Source organism: Labeo rohita, chromosome 6, assembly GCF_022985175.1.
Source record: "Labeo rohita strain BAU-BD-2019 chromosome 6, IGBB_LRoh.1.0, whole genome shotgun sequence".
NCBI classification, from domain to species: Eukaryota; Metazoa; Chordata; class Actinopteri; order Cypriniformes; family Cyprinidae; genus Labeo; species Labeo rohita.
In genome coordinates this window covers 26,474,180-26,498,167 of record NC_066874.1, presented here as the reverse complement: position 1 = coordinate 26,498,167, position 23,988 = coordinate 26,474,180, and the positions used below count along the sequence as shown (strand labels likewise).

The following is a 23,988-nucleotide window of genomic DNA, read 5'->3' as shown; positions in this document are numbered from 1 at the left end:
CCAGGGGCATGAATCTAGGTCACGAGGGCATGTGTCGTGTGTGATGCTTTTTTTAAACAAAGTCCCCCATAAAACTCAGAAACTGTAGATTCAGTCCTATTATTTGTCTACTGTCATTTTTACTCCAATCTCTCTCTGTTTGCCTCTCTGCTTCTTTCATTCACACACACACAGACACACAGTGATATTCGTCCTCCTATTTTATAAGCTTAGAAGCAGCTCCAGGGAATTTGGTGTCAGCTGGAGGTTTCTATTTAGACAGAAATAAAACAGACGAGATCTCGCTATCTCAAACATTCGCAGACTGCATCTCAGTGACGTTTCTCCCATGATAAAAGCCGTCTCTCCCGGCTATGGCAATAGTGACACCATGTTAAGCAGTTACATGTATTTTATAGATATGTTCATGTGTGGAGTAGGTGATTACAACTAAACCAGGTTATAACAGCACTGCTGCTTAAAGACAAAGCTGGATGTTTTTGCCATTGTATCCATTCACAACTAAAACATAAATTCTTCTGCATATTCTATATAATAATTACCTTCATTTAAATAAATTGCTTTATTTTCTCTTCTATATAAAGCTTTTGACCAATGAATTAGTATAACTTTTGTGGAATAAGGCTTAAAAACAATTATAAAGACTTAACTTTTCCAGCAAATTTCTTCTAGCTCTAGACAATTACTAGCTAATTAATTATTTGGTAACACCTTAATTAAAGAATTTATGTATAATGCATTATAGAAGTAGTTTTAATGCATTATACTTTGTAATGCACTTTATAATGCATTGCACAATCTCATGAATAATTATAACCACTGTTAATCCTAACCTACATTATAACACTTATCAATTCATTGTTACACTATGCATTTTAAATTCAGTTATAATTATTTACAACAAGATATATTGTATTAAAATGCACATTATCAATAATTATAACAGATTATACCCTTTATACCCTAATGCCCTTTATAATGCATTATACATAAAGGCTTTAAGTAAAGTGTTAACAAATATTTTCAATACTTTTATTAGAATGAAATTATAATCACTAAATTACAATTTCAAAAACCCTTAATTTAATGTAAATGATTTTACAGGTCTGGAAATTAAAAATTCTCTGACACTTCTTGTTGTTTCATGGCAACCTTGTGAAAAGATCGGAGTTAAACAATTATTATTTTTTAAAATTAGTTTTCCACAAAATTGCACATAAACAAATGCATGCATACTGTACATGTGTGATTTAAAAAAAAAAAAAAAAAGAAAAAAGCTCACCAAAACAGTAACATTGTGAAAAAGTATTACTAAATTATTCTTTTTATATTTTATACAAATTATTAATTTTATACTTTTTTTTTTTATAGTTTTCTAGATTCTTAAAGGAGACGTTCACTTCCAGAACAAAAATTGACAGATAATGTACACACCCCTTGTCATCCAAGATGTTCTTGTCTTTCTTACTTCAGCCATAAAGAAATTATGTTTTTTGAGAAACATTTCAAGATTTTTCTCCTTATAATGGACTGGTATGGTGCACCAATTTTGAACTTCCAAAATGCAGTTTAAATGCGTCTTCAAACGATCTCAAATGCGGTTGTAAACAATCCCAGCCGAGGAAGAAGGATCTTATCTAGCGAAACGATCAGTTATTTTCATAAAAATAATACAATTTATATACTTTTTAATGTCAAACGCTTGTCTTGTCTTGCTCTGCCTGAACTCTGTTTTTTTCTGGTTCATGACAGTTAGGGTATGTCGAAAAATTTTCATTTCATGTTCTCCCTCAACTTCAAAATCGTCTTATATCGCTGTTTTACCATTTTTGTTGCAGGTGTTTGCTCTTCTTTGCATGTTCACTTTGCAAAGACTGGGTTGGTACTTCTGCAGTGATGTAGGATGATTTTGAAATGATTTTTGAAGTTGAGGGAGAAAATACAATCAAGTTTTTCGACATACCCTAACTGAGTTTAGCGAGAGCAAGACAAGATGAGCGTTTGAGATTAAAAAGTATTTAAATTGTATTTTTTAAATGAAAATAACCGATTGTTTTGCTAGATTCTTCCTCGCCTGGGATCGTTTACAACCGCATTTGGGATCGTTTGAAGCCGCAGGATTTTTCTCCAATATATGGTTTAACTCAAAAAACATAATTTCTTTACGGCTGAAGGAAAAAAAGACATGAACATCTTGGATGACAAGGGGGTGAGTACATTATCTGTAAATTTTTGTTCTAGAAGTGAAGTTATCCTTTAATTTTCAGCAGCAATTTCTCCAGGATTCACATGCTCCTTCATATATCATTCTAATATGCTGGTTTTGTGCTCAAGAAACATTTCTTCTTGTTACGAATGTTAAAAATAATTGTGCTATTTAATATTTTTGTGAAAAGTATTTAATTTCATCAAGTTTCTTTGATAAATAGAACATTCAAAAACAGCTTATATTTGAAATAGAAATCATTTTTAACATTATAAAAGTCTTTCTGGTTACTTTTGATCATTTTAATGCATCCTTAATATGTTAATAAACATTTTTTTCAGAACTAAAATCCAATTGAACTTTTAAATTATATTTTATATGAAATAGCCAAAACTCTAACACTAATATTACCACACCAGGCACTTAAACATTGAAAAAAAAAAAAAAAGCACACTGAATGGACCTCTTAACACCTAATCACTGGATTATAATTGGTTCGGTTGTATTTTGTCAGCCTCCATCTGAACCACAACTGATCAACAGGTTGTTGAGTAAAAATAGAAAGATCAGGCTAGATCTGACACCTCCAACTATGGCCAGTGGTCAGTCATTATACAAGTGCATTGTCTTGATTTAGTTTTAGGAAATCTGCAGCGGGGAAAGGGGGTGGTGGTGCTCTTGTTTATCACCTCTGGTGCAGTGCGGGTGTTGGCTGGGGGTGGAGGTGGGCCAGGTGTTATGTTATATAAAGGGATGACGGGCCCTGCTAAGAGCTCTGGAGAACAGGATGGTGTTTTGAACAGAGGTGGTGGGTGGTGTTTTAGCCCGTGGGTTGAATTCACACACACATACTGTACAGACACTGACACAAACACAGTGTCCGGGCTTCTTTGTGCTGATCTTCTACGGGAGCCACAGAGAGCAAGGTCAGCTCTGCTATATTTTGTCTACTGATGCCATAACATTATCATCAACTGTGAAAAAGTAGATGGACTCCTTTAAATGTCATGGCGTGTTAATTAGAATTAAATTAAGAGGTGGACACGATGCAAACTGACCAAATCTGACTACAAAAACCTGTTCGAATTTTCCTCTTTTATGAGTAAAAAATAACATTGGATGAAACAACAAAACAACAAAATGTGTTGTTATAAACTAGTGCAACAATTATTGACTGTTACATAAGAAATAATGGCCTCCCAAACAATACTGTGACCACAAAATTACAGGTTGAGAGCATTTAAAGGAAAGCCCTAGGTTAAATACAAGTTAAGCTCCACTACCACAAAAAAAAAACCTCTATAAACATAAAAAATGTTTAATGTTTAAATGTAAAGCGAAAGTGCAAAACAGTTATTTATTGCAAACACACACATATGTGACCCTGGACCACGAAATCAGTCATAAGGGTCATTTTTTTGAAACTGAGATTTATACATCATCATACATATAGGACAATATTTGGCCGAGATACAACTATTTGAAAATCTGGAATCTGAGGGTGCAAAAAAAAAAAAAAAAAAAAAGCCTCCAAAGTTGTCCAAATGTTCTTAGCAATGCATATTACTAATCAAAAATTAAGTTCTGATATATTTAAGGTAGGAATTTTACAAAATATCTTCATGGAACATGATCCTTAATATCGTAATGATTTTTAGCATAAAAGAAAAAATAATAATTTTGCCCCATACAATGTATTTTTGGCTATTGCTACAAATATACCCATGCTACTTAAGGTTTTGTGGTTCAGGGTCACATATGTGTGTGTGTGTGTATATACCACACATACATATATAGACATGCACTGTCTGTTATGTTTTTAGAGTTGCTAGACTATGCAACACAATAAAGTAAAAGTAAAGTAGATGACAAAATGCTCACGTTTTTTATAGTATTAATAGTAGTACATTCTAAACCAATTAAATCTGAAGAACATAAATATGGGAATATTATATCAATGTTTTAGCTATCCAGAACAAAACCCCACTCAGTTACAGATGCTGAAACAAAACTCTTAAAATGACATTATTGGGCTACAGATGGTAAATAATGTCATACACTGCTAAAATAAAAAAACACTCAATGCATTTCAAATCTAATAACCTCAAGTCTGTGAGCAATAAGCATCCATACGCAATGTTTAGTACCAGAAAGGATTTACCTGGTATAACAAATGACATGCATATTGTTCACTGCACTTATAATATTAAAGAAATCAACTGAACATGAACTGATGAATTACAGAACTTGCTTGAAAAAGACAGGTTTTGCTGTCAGGAAATAACGAACCCCAGAAACTGCAGTGTCCACTTGCGCGCAACATACGCAGTGATTTGGGTTTGATGTAAACATATCTAACGTCCTATTTACACTTAACAGACAAAATTCACCTGACGGAAGTTCAGCCCTGTAGATACATATGTAAATACAAACATTATGACTGTGGAGCGGAACCTCTTAAAGTTGTGGAAAGAGTTTGTGCTACTCGCTAGTTTTAGTAACAGGTGAAGTCAGGTGAAGAAATAAACAAAAATGGCAGTGCGGTTTGTTAAACAAAACTAACACATTCTATTACGAAAGCGTTCGGTAAAGTCGTTAAGGTAACAAATAGACGCATTAATCCACAACAGTTGACTGGAATTAATATAAACACGAAGACTTACCGGTTAATTTGCACGTTTCGGAGAAATAGGCGTTGTCGAGCGTTCTCGTTCGCTTCCCTCTGAGCGTCTCCTGATGTTTGAGTTCGCGGTAATTTTGCCCAATATTCCGCGTTCCACGCTCTATTCGCGCGCTCTGCTGCCAACCCAGAAACCTGCACTTGGAGCGCGCGCTCGCTTGCGCTCTCTTTCTTCTGCTCTCTCTCTTTCTGTCAGGTAGATGTGCAGTATAGCTTTACTGCTGCAGCTCAAACTGCGCTATGCTGCTCAGCCAGGTTTTACACAACTATAATCGCTTGTCTGGTGATTGAACAGTGACTGCGGTTGTCTCTCCAATCCATCAAATAATGTAAAGTTTTAACGTTCTCATTGACATTTAGGTGTTAAGTTTTGACCAGTTATGAGAACGCACACGTTCTCAAAACTGTAAATTGGTCGAAAGCAGTTGGGCGTTAAATGATCATAGTAAAAATCTCCCATTAAATGTAACCCTGCATCACAAATCCAGTCATAAGGGTAAATTTTTGGAAATTGAGAATTATACATCAACTGAAAGCTGAATAAGCTTTCCACTGATCTATAGTTTGTTAGGATATTTGAGATATAACTGTTTGAAAATCTGGAATCTGAGGGTGCAAAAAATCAAAATACTGAGAAAATCACCTTTAAAATGGTCCAAATTAAGCTCTGGCAATGCATGTTACTAATCAAAAATTAAGTTTTGATATATTTACAGTAGGAAATGTACAAAATATCTTCATGGAACATGACCTTTACTTAATATTTTATTATACTTTAATATCCTAATGATTTGTGGCATAAAAGAAATAATTTTACCCATACAATACATTTATGGCTATTGCTACAAATATTACCCATGCCGCTTTTGTGATTCAGGGTCACAAATGGGTCATTTATGTCATGCAGTACATTTCATATTCCTGTTATACTGGATGAAATATAAAGCATTTGGAGATTAAAATAAATAAATCAATATAAAAAACAGAATATCATGTAAAAAAAAAAAAAAAAAAAAAGGCACAAATTTTACATTAGTTTACTACTTTGGTTGGAGTGAACAGGCAATAAACAAAAAACACATCAGTGGCCGTTTTAAACCAGTAGAACGGACATTAATAGGTCTAAGTTGTAAATGAAACTGCTATGATAGTACAAAATATAGTTGGGGATGCAAGTTTGACATGTCCAAAATTATTCCCCTCTCTCTCTCACCTCTACTGCCCTTTAAAATAAAGGTGAAAATCCTAAAAAAATACAAAGAACTAAAGAACTTGCATTTAAAGAGCCTCTTTCTCAGGTAATCTATCTTTCCATGCTCTTCACTTTCTTGCCATTATGTAAGTAAATTAAGATATTTAATAAACTTAAAGGCCCTCGCTTTGACAAGACATTTAAAAGTCTCCTGTATGCTTTTATAGAAAAGCTCCTTTAATTTAAGCCGATAATAAGTCTTAGAGCTCCAAAGGAATGACCCAAGTGCAAAAAGAAGCAGCTGCACCACACTTTATTTCAGCAACGCCTCCTGAAATTACAGTTATTTTTGCATAAAGGCATGTACTATCTAAAATTAAGCTTTGTAACTACTGCATGGGTGTAATTGTGGCGTGTGTGGCATCTGTTTCATGCTCTTTCGGCTTAGTATGACTGTATTACCAAATTTGTGATTAATGTTTAGCCCTTTTTAATATATTTATGATATATCTGTGCTGTTTTTCCAATTATTGTAATTTTTGTGACATTATCTCTATAGTAAAGCATAGTTGTTATTCATTTTTTGTTTCTTTATACATTATCTTCCTGATGATCATATTCAAGTGTTTTCATATCAAAATCTGTAATATACTCCCAAACAAAACTGCCCTTTTGGGTGCCAGCCTCTGTTCAAAGGACCATTATGTAATCTTGAAATGATGATGAGGAAATTGTTGATGTTATTTTTTGATTCATCCTTACATTAGAAAAGAAAGAACAGAGAAGGACAAAGGTCTGGATAAATGAGCCTTAATGACTGTTATTTTGGAGAATTATCCCATCCCGCTGAATCAAAGTAAGTTAGCCCACAATTTTGCATTTAAGTCTATAACAACACTGACTATTTTCCATTTCTTTGTACTCTTTATGTTTAACAGTTTAACAGTGTTATATATATATATATATATATATATATAATTAGCAATAGTGAATAGTGGTGCTTAATATTTTAGTATTATAACCGTGTTATTTTTAAAAAATGTTTGTTTTTGTTTTTTTTTAACTATTTTATTCAGCAAGGACGCATTAAATTATTCACTTTTTTTTTTTTTTTTACCTCATGACAATTGCTGAAAGTCTATAACAGGTGAATGCTCAGGTCTGGTAACTTCAAAGATTGTAGATTGCTAAATATTTATATCGCTTTACCTCTGGGTATGATTGATTATGCCAGAGACAGATAGAAAGCCAGTGAGAGAGTGTTTGTGAGTCAGCTGGTTGGTAAAGCGTGTTGGGGGCCGGCCACCTGTGCCATATACCAACAATGTGGGTGGACTCTGATGTGGCGCACCAAAGTTGTTTCATTAGTGACGCCATACTCACAGACGGCCATGTGTCTGTATGTGTGTGTGTGTGTGTGAATAAGAGAGACAGAGAGACATACAGACACATTCAGTCATTAAACTCACAAAGAAACTAAATAGCTGTATTTAATATTTAAAGATCACCACCCACTCTTTCACAAAAGCTTATTCCTGGCTAATAAAAATAATGACTTTTAATTGCCTGTTTTGTTTTTTTTTGACCGGATGTTCTGTCGCTCTTCCTCACTCTCTCTCTGCCCCACTTTGTTAATTATGACATTTGTTTAATTCAATCATCTGAACTGTCACTTACCACAGCGATAGCGTAAAAAAGTGGATGTCAGCCTGGAGAAAAGACAGTTAAAGGGATAGCTCACCCAAAAATGAAAATGTCCCTTACTCATCTTAATGTTGTTCCAAACCTGTATAATTTTCCTTCTTAGGTTGAACACACACAAAAAAGATATTTTTAAGAATTTTAAATAATGAAACAGATGTTGGTCCTCATTAACTTCCATAGTAGGGTAGAAATACTATGGAAGTCAATGGGGCACATCAACCAGCGTTCTTCAAAATACCTTCTTTTATATTCAACATAGGAAAAAAATGTATACAGGCTTGGATGATGACAACATTTTTGGGTGAACTATCACTTTAACTAAAGCAAAAACAAACTTTGAATAGAATGAAATCATTTAAAAGGTTAGTTAGAGGTCTATAAGCTTTGTGTAGATTGAATATGTAGCAAGTTTGAATAGAGATTTGACGTTTGTAAGCCTAGCTAGGTGGTTGCTAAGACAACACAGCTGTTCAGAGAGGTTGGTAGGTGGTTGCTAAGGTATTCTAAGAGGTTGCTATGGATTGCTATGGTTTTTATCTTCTTGAGATTAACCCTAAATCAAGTTTGTACAATAACATTACAAATATTTTTATTCTTACATCAAACTTCCTACTGGAGATCACATGACTGATGTTAAGTAACATTAAAAATTTTAGATTTTTTTTTAGTAATACTTTAGATTGGGGGGTTTTCCCTCTCCTAATTTGCTGCTTTTTGATAGTCAGTGTTGGGAAGGTTACTTTGGAAATGTAATAGGTTACAGATTACAAGTTACCTTATTTAAAATGTTCTAACTATTGCAATTACTTCATTAAGTAATGTAACTGATTACTTTTCTACATTTCTAATAAATGTTTTCAACTGTTAACAGGTTAATCAACTCTCTGAGAGATTGCAGCCTAAAGCTCAGTTGCAATTTATTCTCAGTAACTGCAAGGGATTACAGTTACATTTATTTTGTAATTAAATTACGTAATACCGTTACATGTAACTACTTACTCCCCAACACTTTTGAAGGTAGTTGCTGTAGTAGTTCCCTGCTGAAAAAACAGCTAAAACCAGCCTAAACTGGTTGGCTGGTTTAAGCTGGTCATCCAGCCTGGTTTTAGCTGGTCAGCAGGCTGGTTTTAGAGGGGTTTTGGCGACATCCTTAGCTAGACAGGCTAGAAGACTAGCTAAAACCAGCCAACCTTTTTTTTTTTTTTTTTGGCAGGGTTATGTTTAGGTATTTGGTAGGGTTAAGGGATCTAGAATATGGTCACCCTGCTGAAGGAAAAAAGCTGGTTAGCTGGTTTTAGCTGGTGGGGCTAGGAGACCAGCTAACCAGCTAAAACCAACGTGTTTGGAACGACATGCGGGTGAATAATTAATGACAGAATTTTCATTTGTGCTTTCATAGTGCTTTATACGTACTGATAAACAGCCAACTCTAATAATATGCACACTAATAAGCAACTAGTTACTAGTGTTCCCTAATTCTAAAGGTTTTGAACTTCGATTAGGTTTCAGGTATCTGAATTCATTTCAAACCAGCCTTTTTTATGACATCTATAAATACCACAGTCAGAATCAGAAAGAGGAGCAACAGGTTTTTCTTCCCAAAATATTTTTATCTCCGACATCATTGACCCTAGATTTCAAATGGTATTTGCATTATGAGTTCTTTAAAGATGATTGGTTACCTTGACAACGATTGTCTCGTCTCGTTTTCTACAAGCATCATGACGGAGCGCAGAGGAGAGAGCGAAACGTATCAGCTAACAAGCCTCGGCTTGCTGGGAACAAACCGTCTCTGTCACAGTTTTGTGAATAAAAATCGTTCAGGAGGGGGAAGCATCTGCAACAAAGTGGGAGACCTTGCAGTAGTAGAATGGTAGGCTGTTTGATAAATGAAGGCGTTGGAAAAGAATAAAAGGATATTACATACTGCCTTTTGAGTATACTGTCAGGAAAAAAAAGTTTAGTGTTTATCTAAAAATACACAGTCAGCTAAATAAGTATTTATTCAAAGTGACAGTTTCTTTCAAAAAGGTCTCTGAAGTGCACAACATGGTGAAATTCGAACCTGCAACCTTACTGAATAACACTGTATAAGAATCAGATGCCTCTACTGCAGAACTGTAGTATGCTGCATGTGCACATATGTGTACGTGTGTGTGTTTGTGTGGGTGGGTGTGCGGTACAGACTCCGCATCATGAGCTCAATCCCCTCAGAGCTCTGCCACTGTAGATGACAAACTCACACGTTGTCATGGTTACCACAACACAGATGCCCCAGTTACGTCCAGTGCCATGAAGAGTGGCACATTCTCCATCACAGCAAAAGACACATCTTTCATAGCCTGAATGTTATCGTTATCGTTGCGTAAACGTATCTGACTCTTATGGTGGTGAGAAGGTATACCAGAATCATATGTGAAACGCTTCAGATGGGTGCAGTAATACATTTTATGACTTCAGACATGAAATCAGAGATGCTGTTCTGATAACGTAACTTTATTGATGCATTTTCAGGCATGGCTCTTTGGAGAGAACCAATCAGAAAGGCTCGCTGAATTGCGTCTTAAGTGCACATGAGCTGCACCGGGGGAAGGAATGAATGGAGGACTTGCTTACTGAATGAGTGAAAGCAACATATGAGGGACACTGAGAATTTTTGGTTTATGGGCTTCTGTCCTGTCTGTGAAATGCAGAAGGTCTCTCTGCAGACTGTAAATGTTTAATAATGTTATTTCATACAGGGCTACCTAACACAACACTCACACAAGATCTTCAAATATGATCAAAAGGCCTCTAGTTCTTTACTATTTAATGCGAACACAACATATTTTGCTTTAAATGTGTTTAAGTATAACATCACATACTTTGGTTAATCTCGCAATTTACTTCCAGTTCTTGTTGAGAGTTAGCTTGCATTTTGATTCCCAGCAGTTCACTGGTTCTCCTTGGTGCAAACTCACAATAGAGCAAATATATGTTTTCTGAAATCAATTGATACAGCAACGTGATTTTCTAAAGAATTCTGTTGGCCATCCAACATATTCAGCGTCAAAGCTAGGTTGCCATGGTGATAAGCACAGAAACCAAATCAGAGTCCTTGGAAGATGAGTGTTTTGTGTGTGTGTGTGTGTGTGTGTGTGTGTACATCTGTGGAAGCGCAGACATGGCGTATAAGTAATGGAATTAACTATTTGCTCTGCCCGTATCATCCATCAGTACTGTAGGTTTTCTAGGTTAAACTGTGACTCAGGCTGTAAACTTCTGATATAGAATCTACAGTACAAACATTTGTGAGTAAATAATAACAAATGGGTATTTTTTAATTATATATTAATAAACATTAGGGCTGTCAGTCTATTAAATTTTTTAATCTAATTAACTACATGTTTCAAATCATTAATCAAATTAATCGCAAAAAACATTTGACAGTGAAAATACCCACAAAAGATTATTTAAAGCTATTTTTTGTGTTAAATAAGAAAGCATCAAGTATTACAAATTGTAGCTTTAGAAAGAAATATTTCATTTGATTCAATATTAAATTTATTACACATAAACATTTAGGCTGCAACAGCCTGATATAAACTATGGAACATAAAAGAAGATAATGTGAGAAACATCTCAGTATTTTTTGTTCATGCAATGAAAGTCATTGGCTACCAAAAACCGAGTCATCCATCCATTCATTCGATTCCTTCAAAACACGCATTCATTCAGAAACTAAACACCGCTGTGTTGCTTGGAGATGCGCACAAATTCTGCTATGGCTTCAAAGGTAATATGTTCTCTGCAAAATTGTGCAAAAAATTGCATTTAAAATATAACACAATATCAACTTATTTTTCTGAACTGTTGTATAAAATCACATCTAAGCTTGTGATAGATCGAGATAAAATCAGCACTCACGTCATATTGCTCTTGCTGTCTGTGTGATATCGTGTGATATGTGATATATGTGACAAAACAAATACAGGGGCAATTTGTGCACCAATATCTTCAATTTTAGGGTAAAACTGCATTTATGGAGTTGTTGCCCTGCATCATATTTGTCAACAGTAAACTATATGAAATGTAAGATGATGTACATCTTTAACTGCATTATTTTTCATAACTAATTAATTAAGTTAATGTGTTAAACTGACAGCCCTAATAAACATATACAAAAAATAACAGTGTTTATTTACACTAAGTGCAAATAGCCTGCCTCGTTGGCAGAGGCTGTTTAAACTAACTGTGCCCACCCACCAACATGTTATTGGGCTAATCAACACTACAAAAGACAATCAATGAACATGGTAAACCATGTTCAGTTCTCTTTTCAACACAATCAACCCAGGTTCGAATCCAAATATTTTTTCTCCCTTTTCAAATTTCATATATCGAACAGGCATTTATTTTCAATAAAAATGAAGGAAATAATTGGAAAGTTGAAAATAAAGTATCAGTTAGGGTTAGGGTAGGTGTAGGGAGGGCTTATTGTCCCAGTAAGGCAGCATCCATTTATTAATTTGAATTAAAACTATAATTTAGACGTTATTAGTGCATACTGTTTTAGAATTGCCTCTATTTGCAAAAAACTCAAATAAGTTTAGTCAACTTGAAATGTTAAGTTGTAAGTCACAACTTAGATATTTGAGTTGACTACACAAAAAATTGGTTTGTTGTATATCTAAGTTGTCACTTAGTAACTTAACATTTCAAGTTGACCAAACTTTTTTGACTGGGTATCCAATTATTTTAAGATGACTCAACAAATAGTTTTTTTTTTTACAGTGTAATTGCTATTTTCACTTAGTTTAAATAGCATCTATTCCTAAGAAAATATGCTATTTTCGCTTCTTGTAAATAACATCTGTTGCTATTTGCACTTAATGTAAAAAGCATAGTGCTAATAGCTTCTGCCAAATAATATATTAAAAGATAATGGTTAATGTTAAAATTAGGGTTATTTGCATAAAAATATTAGAATTTTCAATTAGTTTACAAATGTAATAGAATTAAATGCAAAATATGCTGATTATTTAATCAAATTAAACACATGCCAAGTTCTGTCATGAAACAGATGCCGCAGACTGATGGGTCGTAAATGCAAACTGATGATATTCACAGCATTGGCACAAGCTGATTGGTTCATGTTGCATATGCAGCCAATGAGCTTGCTGCTTTATATTTAAATGGTTTGCATTCACTAGAGCAGTTAACAGCACGCTTTTAGAGTTCCTCTGAATCCCTCCACCTCCCCAGCTCCACCTGTATAGATCTGCTATGGGTTATTCTACATGCTATTTGTGCAGCAGCAGTATGTCTTAAATACTCACAGCACCATATCAGCGTATACATTGGCAGTAACAAGATCCTGCACTTGCTTTGCAGAAGCAGCAGCAGCAATAAGCTAGAACAACAGCAATAATCAACAGCAGCAGGAATTCAGCAGCATACCAGATCTGTTCCGCCAAGACTAAATACATTAACATTAACAACGAGAGTTGTCACGATAGAAATGTATTAATATTGGCTGAAAAATACCCCTAATGAAGATAATTCAAAAACGAGCTAACTTAGCATGGTAGCTCTGTTAACAGTTATTGAGCAAACAGATTTCCCAGCATCTGTTCATGTACGTAGCCAGCTATCTATTATGCTGGATATGCACAATAGCAAGAAATACAAATTGATTAATTTCAAATGTCGAGTCTTGCTGTCTGTTATTTGTTTTGCTGTCTCATTTGTTTGCTTGTCTCAGCATGCAGTTTGACATTAGATAGATAAGCAGCAGATTGCTGAAAACATTACAGAATAAAAAAAAAAAAAAACGGTGCTGCATCAATAAGCACAACGTTTGTGAAATTGTTCAAAACATAACTGAAAGGTTTTTTAAAGCGCACCTTCTACCTTTAAAACTGTTATTTAAATTAATACTATTCTCTCATTGAAATATTTGGAGGCAGACTGACCTTTTGTAAGATGGCAGCTAAAAACATTTTTGCATAATTGTAATTTAAGGCATAAGTTTGACCTTTGCCTTCATCTTTGCACAACGCTTGGAAAGATCATATATCACCGCCTGCTCTTTTTCTCTCCCTCTCTTTGTCGCACACAAAACAATGACTGGATTCACTAAAAATAGCCTTGTTAGTGTATTCTTTTCATCCCAAATGCATTCTGGAAGCCTCCGCTCTGTTGACAAACTGACAAAATAATAGATGCATGTATATTATAACAAACAAATCCCACCACAATGACAAGCATACGTCCTGTAAACATGGATAGCAATCCAAATTTATTGACAACAGAGCACAATAAAGCGGTGCGAAATGAGCTCTGCACAATAAAGCTGATTCATGGGTGATAAACAATAAACTAAGCACCACCAACAACGGCCTTGAGGTAAAGTATGAATGCCTAAGAGCGACGTTAAGTCATCACACCCACCCTTATCAAAAGAGTGAATGCACCTTTGTGGGCTGAATTGGGAGGGGGAAAAAAACACAGAGGATCTACAATATACCAGATCCCTTGGTCTGTTGTATTGGAGGTTGCAAAGGTAAATCAAGTTGCATTAATAATAAAGATTCACGTAGATTTTCACAGCTGCTAGTAAGCAGCCCTCTGAAGTAAGAGTAAAAGGTTTCTATGACTACCTCTGTCAAGAAGAAACAGAAAAGTGCAGCTGTCTCCTGTGCTTATCTCAGGTGTACTCTGCAGTATACTAGTTCTGAGCAAAAAAATCAAGAGCCCGGGGCACTAAAAGTCTACTCAAGAGATTTTATGAATTTAGAGAAATTGGAGACAGCCAGGTAGAAAAGATGCAGAGACACTGTCAGTGACACTTTTGTCTTAGTATTTAATTTTTTGGAGTAAAAAGGCGGTTACAAGGAGACAAATAAAACACTTACTATTTTCCTTTTGTGCAACCAGGGAACAGCATCAGTGTCCATGCAAAGGTAGCAGTGAATTCTGGAGAAAAAAAAAGCAACATATACATCTTATTTTACATTTATATTTTATAACAACTCTGATCAAAATTAGTGAACACTTATAGATATCTTCAAGTTATTGGTGTTAATCTGGCACCTGGTGCTAATTTCATTAATTATATGACAAACCCTATTTAACTGGCAGCATTTTTAATTGAGAATGCAATCCAATTTTTTATTGAGAATGCAAGATCGCAGGCCGCTCTAAGATGACTAAAACCCTGCGACAGGAGGTTGTCCAGATGAAGGCCAAAGGGACGACTTGTTCGGCCACTGCAAGAGAAGTTGGTCATTCCAAATCTATGATTTGTCGAATATTGCAGGTTTACAATGACACTAATTCATTCAAGTACCCCAAACAGGCTGGTTGCCCACATAAGACAAATGCATAAGAAGACAGGACAATGGAGAGACTCTCAATATGGAATCGGTTCAACACTGCAGCTGGAATTGCTTGCCAGTTCAGTGCTGAAAAGAGTCAGATGAGAATAGGTTTTTGAAACCAAGCTCTCAGGCCGCTGAATACTGTGAATTAGAAAAATGAAGAGGAGTGAAACTGTAAAATGAGCAATGCGACATTCAAATACACAGGGAACCATTGCATAATCAATTTGGAAAAAAATTCAGTTCATCAAAGCCTTTGGTGCACATTTTTTATTAGGTGTATCTGCTAATTGGCAGATTACTGGTGTATAGTTTGTGGACGTCAGCAACCTCATAGTACATGTGCTAAAATGTAGGTATGCATAGCAGAGCATGTCAATATGTAGGGTTATACATTATAGATGAAATGAGCTGATGCATATTTTATACGCAGGCATGTGAATTGAGCTGCACAAGCAATACGAGGCAAGAGCTGAAGAGCTGGTTGTGTTGCCACTTGTCAAACCCAAAGGTCAGCAGACATTTCTGTCAGTATGATGACAGAATGAATTTTCAAATTTTAAAAGGGTCATATCACAGCAATGTGTACTGTAGTTTTTTATCACCATATATCACTAAAGGAATAGCTAACCAAAAAAATTAACATTTGCTTAGATATTAGTCATCCTCAGGCCATCCAATATGTAGATGAGTTTGTTTTTTATCACAACAGATTTGGAGAAATTCAGTATTAAAGTTAAAATATCTTAATGATGGATTTGTTTCTTACAAACATACAGTCTTTCACTTCACAAGACAGTTAATGATATAATAGAGTGGTGTAGATTACTTGTGGATGTTTTTATCAGCTGTTTGGACCCTCATTCTGACGGCACCCATTCACTGCAGAGGATCCATCAGTGTGCAAGCGTATAATGCTACATTTATAAAAATCTTTTTCGATGAAGAAACAAACTAATATACACACTGGATGACCTGTAAAGAAGTACATTTTCATTTTTGGGTGAACTATTCCTCCTAAGCATGAATTAAAAGTCTGTTCATTAGCAGCCATCTTGGTAAGCTATTTTCTGTGTGGGTAAAAAGTATACAGATACAACTCCTGTCTGTGTGAATGGGAAATGACAAAAAAACTGTCAAAGCAAGATTATGCTTTGATAACTTTTCAAATAAGCCATAAAATCTGACAACAATAGTATCATGTCTAGTGCTTCATCAGCTCAATATCTGAAAAAAGAGTTTAGAAACAGTGTTTTTATAGCATATCAGGCCCTTTTATTGCAAAAGATGAAGAAAAAATGTATTTCTGATTATATGAGCCCTTTAAACCAATTCTGGCATAATACAGCTGAAATAAAGTAGCTGCAATTAAGAAATAATGTTGGTGAAATAATTATTTAGCAAAGCTATTTGGACCCCATGGACTAGTATGGACCACCTGTAGAGTTCACTTCATATCAAGTGGTTGCAGCTGAAATAACATAAACCAATAAGTTTTTTTCATACTTCCCCATAGTGTATACTTCATCATGTGCTTTCATGTTAAATAAAGTTTACTCCTATATAGAACTAGGCCACATATAATCACATATGTGACCCTGGACCACAAAACCAGTCATAAGTAGCACGGGTATATTGTTGGGAAATACCCAACAAAACGTATGGGTCAAAATTATCGATTTTTCTTTTATGCCAAAAATCATTAGGATAATAAGTAAAGATCATGTTCCATTAAGATATTTTGTAAATTCCCTACTGTAAATATATAAAAACTTAATTTTTAATTAGTAATATGCGTTGCTAAAAACTTCATTTGGACAACTTTAGAGAATATTTTCTTAATATTTAGATTTTTTTTTGCACCCTCAGATTCCAGATTTTCAAATAGTTGTATCTCGGCCAAATACTGTCAACTATACACCAATGAAAAGCTTATGTTTTCAGCTTTCAGAAGATGTTCTAAAATCTCAATTTAGAAAAAAATGACACTTATGACTGGTTTTGTTGTCTAGTGTCACATACAAGCAAAAAAGCATAATTTAAAGATAGCATTTCCAAAATCAGTTATATGTCCATTATTTGATTGAACACTTAAGGTTTACTTACATATTCCTCTGCTGTAACCCTGAGTTATTCAAGCTCCACCAACAACAGTCTGCCAGAAATCCAAAAAATAGCAAACTTCCACAATTTACTACCATTTGGAAGAAACCGTTCTTTGCAATAAGCTAAAGTGAAATAATTTTCTTATTTTGAAAGTGAGAGGTGAAACATTAACACTTGTAATATTTCAAAAACAAATCAAAGTGCTGATTAAGAAAGTTTTGACCCAAAGACCTCATACTTTCTTTCAAAACAGAACATTCCGTTGCTCTCAGTGTGATCTGCAGAGATCCAAACAGCTTACCTTAACAATCACTCCAATGCCTCATGTGGCCTTGGGTCTGTGGAAAAAAAAAAATGCTTTTCATAGCATGGTAACCATTTTTCAATTAATTCCCATCCACAGACACATTCAACCCAACAGCATTCATGTGAATAGCAATCTGTACCCTTGTGACCTGAGAGAGACTTTACATAATCTCTCTAGATGTTTTGCGACAATGCAGAGGAGCAGAGGAAGGAGGATGGAAGAATGCACTGCAGTCCTGTTTGCTGGAAACACACAGGCTCAAGGCTGAACTTCAAACTGAATACAGAAAATAAGATGTTAGGGTAAAGCAGCACGAATGCACAAAATCGTGATTTTTGGGTTCATGGTAGAGCTTGTATAGCCAAGATACATATATACTGTACTAAAACATAGAGCAAAATGGAAGGCATTAAAGTCAACAAAAAAACATATAAACCAATGTATATATATATATATATATAAATCATAGAGAATTGAATCATGCCCTCTAAACAGAAAATGATTCTTTAATATATTAATAAAGATAAAACATTTTCTAGTGGCTCTGCTTTTTGTTTGTGTGTGTGTAGAACAATTTGGCAAAGTACAAACAGACAGTACTGATAAGCTTCAAAGCTGCTGAGGAAGAACAGTGTCCAATAGATGACAGGTGTCTACTGTAGCTCTGACGTCTGAAACATCCTCACCATCCTGAGCTTCCTAAAGACACACACAAAAAAAAACAACATAAAAAATACTCTAGTTTTGAGAAGCATTGAAAACAATCCACAAATAGAGCACAATGGTAGAAAGATGGTTAGCTCAGTGATCAGATTTTTAGTTATATTTTCATAGGATCTGAATTTACACCGCATATTTCCTGTCAGTGTTTTGATTTTACTAGAGAATCCGTTAATTTAGACAAGAAACAGATGACAGATAACCTAATAAATTAATTCTGCACTCTTAAATTATACATTTAATGTTCATCTTAATCTACCTTTGCATACTGTCTGAAATAGCAGAATTTTTCAGGTTTTAGACAGATATGTATAAACAACGACCAACAACGCCTTAACAATCAATGAGGAATCATGAAAAGACAAGAGCAAGAAATTAAACTTTAAAATAAAAGTGTACCAACTGATAGGGTTGCCAGGTTTTCAGAACAAGACCTGTCCAATGGCTACTCAAAACTATTTCAATCATGTTTTGGTGGGGGTCCCCTGGTAAAAATTGTGTTCTAAGGGGTAAAATTAGTGTTTTTGGCAAGATAGGCCTGGTAAAATTCGAATTTCAGGAGATAAATATCACGTTACTGCGGTCGCTTAAACCCGTGGAAACAGTGTTAAAGTAGCCCAACTTGGCAACACTGCCAACTAAAGAAACAAAGACTACTAAAACATTATAACATTATACCTGTGCAAAACTAACTTAAGCTGACAATAATTGTATTATTTTCATAAAAATAATACAATTTATTTACTTTTTAATGTCAAAGGCTCATCTTGTCTTGCTCTGCCTGTACTGTTTTTTTCTGGTTCATGACAGTTAGGGTATGTCAAAAAATTCCCATCTCATGTTCTCTCTCAACTTCAAAATCGTCTAAGGGTGTTTAATCTTCTTTGCATGTTCACTTTGCAAAGATTGGGTCGGTACTTCTGCTGTGATGTAGGATGATTTTGAAATGATTTGCAAGAAGTTTTTCAACATAATCCTACACAGAGTTCAGGGAGAGCAAGACAAGACGAGTGTTTGAGATTAAAAAAGTATTTAAATTGTATTTTTTTTAAATGAAAATAACCGATCGTTTCACTAGATAAGACCCTTCTTCCTCGGCTGGCATCGTTTACAACCACATTTCGGATTGTTTAAAGCCGCTTTTAAACTTCATTTTGGAAGTTCAAAATCGGGGCACCATACCAGTCCATTATATGGAGAAAAATCCTGAAATGTTTCCCTCAAAAAAACACTTTTTTACGGCTGAAGAAAGAAAGATATGAACATCTTGGGTGACAAGTACATTATCTGTAAATTTTTGTTCTGGAAGTGGACTTCTCCTTTAACTTTTAACTAGGAATTTCATTAAGACCCTAAAAAATCATACCTTGTGGAAAAGTGTGATAGATACACACCAAGAAAAAATTGAGAAGTGTTTTTGAAAATACTATCAAACTCAAATCTCTCATAAAAATTGCTGCAAGACTTTGTCTCTCTCTCATCATGCTCTTTCAGAGAAGACACACAATGTGAACTGGATTATAGCTCAAAAAACTATCTACGTTCTGCTTTATAGTGAGTCGACGGTACATGTAGCTCCGTCATGCGTGACTGTTTCAGAATCCCTTCGCTAACAAGCTCATTGAACAGTAGCAACCCTCCATCATTCAGTTCTAGCCCTCACATCTCTTTCTTTCTCTCACCCTTGCAAAGCTCCACTCAAACAGACTGGATTTCTAACAAAGACTGAGTGCTATGGAAACAGTGAGAGTTAAATACACAGTGTCTTCAAGGTGAGTTGAGATGAAGGACAGTTGATCAATTCTGACAAAGTTATATTGGTATATGCTTTTAGTTTAGATGTTTTTCGGTACTTAAATCATGCAATTGTCCTGTTGAGGAAGCTGAGATGTGCTTAAAAAATGTGTTTAATTTGCTGTAACATGGGATCGTTTTACTTTAAAAAATCAGTAGTAAAAGACTTGATTTTATCCATCAGAAGTTGTTTGGATCTTGAAAATTTGGCATTTCTAAACATAATTAAGCCAGACATGAATACAAAGAGGCTTCATGACAGGTTGTGGAGGCTGAAGTTCAAGTTCACACTTCAGAGCATCTTGATCCATTTCAGTAGTAAAGCTTGTTTTTTTTTTCAGATATACTGTTGCAATTCAAATGTTGTTAGTGTATTGTTGCACTTTTCATTTCATGTCGACCTTAATTCTCACTTATAAATCTTAGCTTTCTCCTATATAATTTGAATGTAAATGTAAACAGATTTTAATGAGATCAAGACTGAAAAGCAGCATTGACTCAGCATTTCATGACACTGGCATTTAAGTGTTGCATTTTTTTCCCCAGTGTGACAACTATGACTCACTGCAGTCCACCAGAGGACAAACCTCAACACAACCTACTGATGCTAGCGATACTAATGTTACATGTGGAAAAAAACCTACAGTAGGTATATACTGACCTCCAGTGACGAGGTAAGTGAATTCCTTCAAGTACACACCCTGTTAAAGTACACACTTTGTTAAAAACAATGTAGCTAAGTAGCTATTTGCATGTTTGTTAACATTATTCAATAGCCTGTAAGGTCTAGGCGACTTATATTTTTTAGTAGAATCACCTATTTTTGTTAAAGATTTTCTTTAATGTAGTAAATAGTGTCCATGTTAAGTTTTCCACCATTTTAAAGACATTTTATAGTAATGAGGAGTGACAAACTTTAATATTTAAAGTGGGGGGAAAAGCGGCAGTACTCTTTGCGCACCGGCTGTAATGTAAATGGTTAAGACAACTGAAATTTCCACAATAACCTAATGTATTCATATAAAGCGTTGATATTTGACTTGTCTTTTATTGCTGTCACATGAGATTTTTTATACCAAGTTTGCCATTGTGACTGCTCAACCCATGACATGTTGATGGAACAAAACATGCAAAAAAGAAAGAAAGAAAGAAACAGCATATAGAGCATGTTTAGAAATACAGTGACTTTTCAGAATAAATAACTCATGCTGCACTTTAACAGTTTTTTTTTTTGTGTTATTATGTTTGCCGTGGCTCTAACTAGCATGTATTTGGAAATAGTGCAAAGAAACAGAAGAACATGTTCAGAAATACAGTAAATCTGCACTTAAAATTAGTCAATACAGTTTTCTGATGTATTCATGTACAAAATATTCAGATTGGACTTGCCTTACATTGCAGGCAGATGATCTACCTTCTCACATAGTGGCGGGTCAAACCGTGGCATTTAGTTGGAAAGAGTCAAGCAAAGAAAGAACCAGAGAAGAACATGTGCAGAAATACAGTGATTGTTACTGCACTTTAACACAAGCTAATAGAGGTTTTTAGTGTTGTCACATGATATTTCTCACCATGTTTGTCATTGTGATGGCTCAAACCATGGCATGTAGATGGAAAGACACATGCAAGGTAAGAAACAGAATAACATGTTCAGAAATACAGTGATTTCCCAGAATTAAAGGTTCATGCTGGAGTTTAATACAATGCTGTTTTTTTTTTAAATATATTTATATACATCTTTGACATCTGACTTACCTTTTATTGATGTCATTTTACATATTTCACCAGGTTTGCCATTGTGACAGCTCAAACCATGACATGTCGATGAAAAGAATCATGCAAACAAAGACACACATGTTCAGAAATAGTTTTTTTTAGAGAGAGAAAAGCATAACAGTTTTTTTGTATGCATTACCATGCTTGTCATTGTGACGGCTCAAACTGATGGAAAGTCATGCAAAGAATCAATAAACACAGTGACATTTTCCACATATAACATTAATGCTCCACTTCAACACAAGTTAATACAGTTTTAATGTATTCATGTGCTACACATTCAGATTTCTTTGTAAATGTAAAATTAACTAACCTTTTATTGCTTTCTTGCCACTTTTAACATTCATGACAGTGACATGATGATGGAAAGCAACAAAGAACACGTTTAAAAAATTATTTTCATAAATTTGTGGAGAACAAATCGATTATTTTCGCCAGAGATTTACCTTCATGAATAGACAGATATTATCTTGTTCGTTCTAGTCAACACATGATCCAAAGTGAATGCACATTGCTGTTCCATGACATCATAAAAGTAGCAGAACGATATGTGGATATCACCTGTAACCATAGCGACAGTGACTAAAGTAAATATCAAAGATGGCGACGGCACATTTGACACGACAAAAGTTCAGTCGATACTCGATTTCCTTAATGAACAGACGGCAGCGTTTTCTCTACCCTATAAGCATGGAAAATGTGAATTAATTTTAGTGTAGACATAAAAAAAACAATCTCAAGTTTGAAAATCGAGTTTTGTTGTTTACATCTCACAGAAAGGCTAGTTTTTCTCCTCAAAGAATTCCAAATAATGTTATTCTCCCTTATCAGGTTGCCACTAGGGATGGGCGTATCGATCCCGAAGTAATGATATATCGATACTGATGCGAGTATCGAACGTATCGATACACAAATAAAAAATATCGATACTAAGGTGTGTTTTATTTACCAGTGATTTTGTTTATTTAACAAAAAATAATGCATACAATATGCATTGAATTCGATGTAAGACCTAAGTTAGCAAATAATTGTGCAGGATGGAACTATTTTCCTGCTCATCTGAACCAAGTTGCAAGACAGAACCGATCAATCACAGAGCCTGTTCACTCACTTCAGACAGTGCATTCAAACAAGGCTGCGTTTCCCAAAAGTATTATAAGAAAGCACTGATGCTTTTGGGAATGGCAGCCCAGAACAATTTGCTTATCAGAGGACAGAAAAAAAAAAAAAAAAAAAAAAAAAAAACATATTTGAGTTATTTCACAATAAACAATTTAAAATTGTAGCCTAAATAATTTGTGCAATTGATTTAAATTAACATTTAACGTTCATTGATCATGTTCTATTTTCTAGTAATGTTAATAAAAATCATATATTGTCAGAATAAAAATATTGCATTTTAAGTGTGTAACAGCCTGTCACTGGCAGCACTTAATGAAACTAAGTATTTAAACTATATGTTTTGTAGTTACCATTACAGTAAACATATTTTAACCAAGTGTAAAAAATATAATTTAATAAGTTGCAATTAAGGCATATTTAATGTTAAAATGCATTTCAAATATAAAGTTAAGGGGTTTCATTACATACTTTACTTTTGCTAATTTAATAAATGTAATAATTTAAAAGTTACGTTTAGAAGTATCGTATCGGTAGCGATATCGATATCGATGATACTGGCCTTAAAAGTATCGGTATTGTATCGAAAACAAAATAAGTGGTATCGCCCATCCCTAGTTGCCACAAGCATAGAGGGTTGCCAGGTGTGCGTAACAAAACTAACCCAATGGTCAAGAAAAAATAGCCCAAAAGTAGCCTAATGACGATATTCCAAACATCAAAACTATTCATTTCCCGTACTTAAAATACATATTTTACAGTCACTGTTGAAAACCAATATATCGTACTAGTGAGCATAAAAAGAGCTGATTCTTACCAGTGGCCCTCCTTCACAAAACGTAACATCTGCAGTTTCGTCATTGGTAGAATCTTAGTACAGGCATTTCAGTCAAATATACTTTATGCAATATGTCAAACTACTAACTCGCGGCAAAAGTTTAAAAGAAGGCCAATTCCTTGGCAACTTGGCAAGCAAACCACATACTCAGCAGAACGTCCATTGCGTGCTGTTTTGATTCAGGT

At 34.7% G+C, this 23,988-nt stretch overlaps 1 protein-coding gene across 1 annotated transcript in view; it reads right to left on the bottom strand.

Annotated features, from left to right (window-relative positions):
* camkva (CaM kinase-like vesicle-associated a) overlaps positions 1-5,127 on the bottom strand; it is a 28,434-nt gene extending 23,307 nt beyond the window's left edge. Inside the window, exon 1 of the mRNA XM_051113458.1 lies at positions 4,870-5,127. The gene's annotated coding sequence lies outside the window, so the exon portion shown is untranslated. The remainder of the gene's footprint in view (positions 1-4,869) is intronic.
* Positions 5,128-23,988: the final 18,861 nt, after the last annotated feature.